The following is a 6,675-nucleotide window of genomic DNA, read 5'->3' on the forward strand; positions in this document are numbered from 1 at the left end:
TCAGCAGAATCACACCTTTAACTGACAAACAGAGACAAACAGAGTTAATGAGAGCAGAGAAACGTCCAGATGTTGTAGCAGCAGCAGATGAAGCAGCGTGTGTACCAGTTACAGTGATGTTGATCTGATCACTCTGTCCAGAACTGGTTTCACACCAGTAAGCTGCAGAGTCTGACTGGGTGAGAGATGAAAGGATGCAGGAGGAACTATTAAACCGCCCAAAGCTTGAAGCTGCAGCTGCTCCACAGTCCTCAGTGGGTCCTCCTCTGGTCCCCTTCACTGTCCATCCATCAGCTGTCTGTCCATCATCAACACAACTCAGATACACTGAAGATCCACTGAAGACCTGCTGAAGGTTTGGACTGACAGACAGAGACACTGGAGGACACACACACACACACACACACACACACACACACACACACACACACACACACAGTAAGTGTATTTGTGTTCTTGTTGGAGTCTCACTGATTGTTTTCACTTCCATCAACTCACCTGCAGAAACAGTCGGTGCAGACAGCAGCAGCACACACACACCTGCAACAGGAGGACAATCCACAGACTTGAGCTTTTTCTATGGGCAGAAATCTGTGCCACCAGAAACTGAATTTGAATAAGTTAAATTTGAATTTGAATTGCTCAGATTGAATCTGAATTGTAACTTGAATAAATGCTTTTGAAAACTGAATTTGAATTAGTCTAATTTGAAATTGAATTTCTGGTTTGAAAATGAATTGATTTGCTTTGAAACTGCATTTTATCCTTTAAAAATTCAGCTCTCGAATAATTTCAGTTTCACTTCTCACCATTCAGTTTCAGGTCCACAATTCAATTTCAGTTCCAAAATTCAGTTTTTTGGAACTTACATCCGGTTCCGGTTCAAGCGCAGATTAATAGAACTACGTTTTACTAGCGGACCGAAAGTGTTACTGACGGGAATCTACAGCGTCTTGAGCTGAATTAAGACTTCAGAAGTCATTCGTCATGTCGAATGACCAGCGGATAAACTCTCAGGTTGGTAATAAATGTATTACATGTATAAGAACAAGCGTCATGTTAACAAATGATAGCTGTAAGGTAACTTTTATGCTTATTGTAGCTATTAGCTCAAAACGCTAATTTAGCGTAGTTTGCCCTGGATTCAGCTTTGACAAATATGATCGACTGTTTCTAGTAGAATTCCAAAGTTGTCATCTTGGACCCTCTCAGAGTGCCCCTCTGTATGCTTGCAGAGACCCCTACAGTAGGGAAACATGCAAAACGGTGTCCAAACCTTTGTATTTTAGCTTTATTTATGTCTTACACAGCATCCCAACTCTTTAGCTAACTTAATAACTTTAGCTAAAGTGAATAGTTAGTCTAATTCATTAGTGCAGCATTACTGGGTCACCTCTGTTTGAAGTGTGTGAAACACACACAGACATCAGCCAATGACTCACATGATCTTCACATATCACAGAATCTGTTTCCATCCATGGAGTCAGAGCACATGAAGGACTGTTTGCTGTCAGCAGTGCTGTAACACAAAGTGACCACTGAAACCCTCCAACAGGACCTGCTCAGAGGTCCGCTGTGTTTCGTCTCACACTCTGATCCAATAACTGAGTGAAGGACTCATCGAGGAGGAGGAGCAGAGGAGCCGTCTTCATGGTGTCTGGATTTCAACTGAAGGCGTGCGGTCTTAGCAGCAGAGAGATGCCTCGGGCTCCAGTTTCATCACTTCCTGTTGTCACGTCAGCTGTGTGTCCGGCTCACAGAGGTCCTTCCTAAAGTGTCCCAGCTGTCCCTCTCACAGCTCCATGAAGCTCAGAGAGGACACGCTGACTCTGCAGCCATCCACACACACTCATCCAGCTCTGGTTAACCCTTTCAATCCAGCTGATGGCGCTCCAGAGCTACTGATCTGTCAGTGGATGAAACACTTCATCACTGACAGGCTGATGCTCTCTGGCTGTTTCACACATCTGCAAAAAAACAAAAATACCCCAAAAAGATGAAGTTGTGGTCTGTACAGTTTGTGTCTTCTTCTGTTGCTAAGATCTATTGAAGGCAGAGGAGAAACTGCTGATAAGATCAGCTCAGCTCAGCCCAAGTTAAAAAAAAAAGCTGCTGCTGCTGTCTTCATGTCCAGAGCACGACTCAGTACTATGCTGGACTTGCTAATAATTGGTGGTGTACCAGGGGCTTCTGTTTAAGACTATGTTTGCTCCTCACTGTCACCAGCTGTCCTGTTTCGCCGGCTGTTCGGGACAGTCTGTTGGGGGACAGCTAACAGGGCCTATGCTACCTTCGGCTGCACGGGCTACACAGGCCTGGCTATCAGGTTTTTAGGCCTGCAAAACCGAGTCTCCGGTTCAGTGATCCTGGACTCCAGAGCTACAAATAGCCTACATGTCAGCAAAAAGCTAAGCTAAGCTAAATATAATTAAAGATAAAGTAAGATCAAGTGAGTAAACAGCAGGTTTGCGTCGGATGAAGCACGTGAGGATATGAAATAAGAAGTTCTCTATAAGTTTTTAATTAAATTGCAATGCAGGTAAGCTAAACAAAAACACCACTGTGTGTTGTAACAGGAACAGGAAGAGACACTCTAACGCAGAGAGAGCCAACACCAAGTGAGAGCCCCAGTGTTTCATGTGGTGTGACACCAACAGTCACAAACTGGGAACCACCATCTGCTCACTATGGCCCCGCCCCTCCATGAGCCTGGTTCTGCTGCAGGTTTCTTCCTGTGTTTTTAGTCTGTTTTCTTTGGATCTTTACCTTAAAATATCATTTGGGTCAAAACCTTCGCACATCAACATGATTGTACGTTCTAGTAGTAATCATAATAACATGTTCTGTCCAGGATAATTTACTGTGTAAGATTACAGCCTGGTCTCGTGGACCAACAAACACACGTTCAATAGAAACCTTTAAAACTAGATTCACAGTGTAATTGGAACCAAATGTTTTATGAGGGTGAGACACATTCAAAATATGTGTAATATCCATTTAACTACTGATTGCACCTGAGAATCTAAGACTATATTAACCCTTCCTCAGTGTTAGGTTATTAATCCTTTATTTATCCAGGTAAAAAGGCCATTGATATTGTCATGAACTGGCTGTGAAGCAGGCAAGATTGGACCCTATGCAGACTCGCAGACAGGACTTGAACTCAAAAACAGCCTTACTGCCCGAGTGCTGGAGATACTGCATACAGGAATGTAAACTAAACATACAGGGAAAAACAACAACGAGGGAGGCGAAGACATAAATACACAGGAGGGCAAACGAGGGACCAAAACATAGGAGGGAACACAGCTGAACATAATCTAACTCAGGGCCTGGAGGCCCGGTGTCCTGCAGGTTTTAGATCTCACGCTCTCTACACACCCTCTTTACACACCTGAATCAAATGATTAGTTCATTACCAGGCCTTTGGAGAACTTCAAGACATGTTGATGGATCAAGGACACGTCTAAAACCTGCAGGACACCAGCCCTGGAGGCCTGGAGTTCAACACCTGTGATCTAACAAAGGAGACACAGGGAACAAAAGTCATCCATAACTGCACGTCCATAACCATGCAAACTGATTAAACCATCAGATTCTAAAATGGTTTTTAACAATAAATTGTCATCAGTTACATCCATCAGTACCACTCCAACCACCTGTACTTCTTAAACAGTCATCTGTCATTTGAGTTAAAGCTGTGTAATCCCATTAATCTCATTAATATTAATACCTTTAACACCAGAACCATGATTAATGTTCAGTCCCAAATGCAGAATCAACATGTTTCTCTCTATATTACTTTTGTAATAGAAACCAGGGGTTCCACTACCCTTACTTTTATTTGTATTACAGGTACAGTTTGAGTGATTGGTATAAGATAAGATAAGATACATACACAGTATGTGATTATGGATATGGTTGGAAATATGCAGGACATAAACTATATAGCTTAACATAACTATTGTACCACTACTATTCCTATGTATAGACATGTACACACTAAATATACATATGTATACATATACAGACATGTATACCTGCACATGTCCGTGCACATGAAGGTCCATTATGCATGAAGTGGTGACCGTGGATGTTCACAGTGTCCAGTGACTTATGACATCGTGATTGAGGAGTTATAGAGTCTAACTGCTGTTGGGATGAATGATCTGCGAAAGCGCTCCTTCCTGCAGCGAGGGTGTTTCAGTCTCTGACTAAAGGAGCTGCTCAGCCCACTCACAGACTCATGCAGTGGGTGATGTGGGTTGTTCATGATGGATGTCAGCTTTACTAACATCCTCCTCTCACCAACCACCTCCACAGACTCCAGGAAACATCCCAGCACGGAGCTAGACCTTAACAGAGTCCTGCAGGTATTTAAGGTTTATTCAAGAGCTAGACAGATGGTACGTGTAGTTTTAGAAATTCGAACAGAAAAGAAGGCAGTCAAAATTATTGGATTTGTGAAGTTGAACTTAATAAACTGTTCGCAAATGACCAGGTTGTTTCGTTGATAACGGCTCGATGAGTTATTCTGTGTTTGATCCAAGCTTCAGATACTGTAGCTGTCCTGATGTCGTGGAAATGGACCTTCCCTCCCCTAGTCGTCACTGTCCCCGTCTCCATGGAGATTGTTAAAATAGTTTTGTTTACTGAGTATCTTTGCATCATCGCTCGACTGCCAAACTTGTTTTGTGATCTGACTCTGTGAGCAAATTGTGGCTCACCTTTAATAACCCACTACAGGTAGCTGTTCATGTAACCTGTTTGACTATAGGATGTGTGGTTACCCTGTCAACTTCAGGTTTATGGCTACACAGTCATGGTAACCATGGATACACTACTGTCTTAAAAACATTATATCAAAGTGTTTGTTGTTTGTGAAGACGCAGTACTGCAGGGTTGTCAGCAGGTGGCAGTGTTGGTCACAGTGACATGTAGTTATAATGGGCCGTCTGGTTGTGATGCATGGCTGTGACCAGCAGAGGGCTCACGGCTCACCTCTGTCTATAACTCGTGCTCTTATATAACTGAGGCTCTTATGTAAAACACATGAAACAGTCTCAGCACTGACAGAAAACTCACCCATCCTCCGGGAAGATGCTCGTCTCCATGACAACATCCTCAGGAACACATCACTGCACAGGTGATGCAGTGATGTGTTCACTGCATCCAGGAGACCCCCCGCCCCCCCCAATGAAATACACATAAGTAGTTTTTTGTTGTTTAATTTCTTGCTTTTTTTTATTCGCTGTTTGAACACAAGGACATTTTCAGGCAGGAGAAATCAACCAGTTACAAGCAGGTAGCAGTAGATGACATCATACAGCGGGAACCTCTGATTGGCCAGGCCCTTTCTTTAAAGGAAGACAATTGGTGGACAGGAGTACAGGTAAGTGGGGGTGTTTCCCCGACGGAGCTGAGGACACTGACTGTGTGTGTGTGTGTGTGTGTGTGTTGTCATGCTCAGCCCCATGGTGGAAACAGAAACACACATACAAACAAATAAATAACAAACAAAAGCAAACATTAACGACTTCCTACCTCGTTAACTAACTAACCTAACTCACCCAGGTGAGCACTAATTGATTTTCTAACTAAGGAGCCAATCAGCTGCAGCCACACAAAAAGGAAAAGAAGAAACGAGGTGACATCATCACACTAAAGCTGCGGGAATGGAAACTAAAGCTAGCTTCCGATTGGCTGTGAGTTCAGCTGTTTCCGTGGCAACAAACGAGGAGACATTTATCATGGCCGATAAGACAAACCAGTTAGTGAACTGGTTTGTGGTTTCTGGACTGGGAATGATGTAGAAGATGTGGTTCATTATCAGAGAATTGAGAACTGACTCCAGACTGGCTGATTGATCAGTCACCTGACTATGAGGTCATTAATTACTGTGATTGGTCGATGTCAGAGTGTTTCTGTGTTCACATGTCTCATCTCTGACTTTAGTTAAAGAATGTCAGTGTAAACAAACACGTCGTAAACAAACAAATAAATAAACAATCAATAAAGTGTACATTAAGGGATCAATAATTCTCTCTTTGATTCATGCAGACTGATCCACCATGGAGGTGAACACTGGCCTGTCACCGGCCTCCAGTGGCAGTGACATCAGACTATGTGTGCGTGCGGATTGGTCGGTTTGAGGGTGGGTATGTCTGAGTTAAAGCTGCACCGAGGGGTCCTATCAGAGAAAGAAACTGTGTGTTTACAACTACCAGGGAATCCACTGAGAAACAGACACTTTAAACAGTCAGTGAACGCATCGCGATCATGGTCAGTGAATGCATCATGATTATGGTCAGTAAACGCATCATGACCCTGGTCAGTGAATGCATCATGACCCTGGTCAGTGAACGCATCGTCATCATGGTCACATGGTCAGTGAATGAATGCATCATGATTATGGTCAGTAAACGCATCATGACCCTGGTCAGTGAATGCATCATGATTATGGTCAGTAAACGCATCATGACCCTGGTCAGTGAATGCATCATGATTATGGTCAGTAAACGCATCATGACCCTGGTCAGTGAATGCATCATGACCCTGGTCAGTGAACGCATCGTCATCATGGTCAGTGAATGCATCATGATTATGGTCAGTAAACGCATCATGACCCTGGTCAGTGAATGCATCATGACCCTGGTCAGTGAACGCATCGTCATC

At 43.4% G+C, this 6,675-nt stretch overlaps 1 long non-coding RNA gene across 1 annotated transcript; it reads right to left on the minus strand.

Annotated features, from left to right (window-relative positions):
• Positions 1-331: 331 nt before the first annotated feature.
• LOC308396982 lies at positions 332-1,644 on the minus strand. The gene is made up of 3 exons (XR_013971676.1): positions 1,443-1,644; positions 499-540; positions 332-378 (listed from the first exon to the last, which is right to left on the minus strand). It is a non-coding gene; the product is annotated as an uncharacterized lncRNA (long non-coding RNA).
• Positions 1,645-6,675: the final 5,031 nt, after the last annotated feature.

This window comes from Rhamphochromis sp. 'chilingali' (assembly GCF_963969265.1).
Source record: "Rhamphochromis sp. 'chilingali' genome assembly, chromosome: 1".
Taxonomy (NCBI): Eukaryota; Metazoa; Chordata; class Actinopteri; order Cichliformes; family Cichlidae; genus Rhamphochromis; species Rhamphochromis sp. 'chilingali'.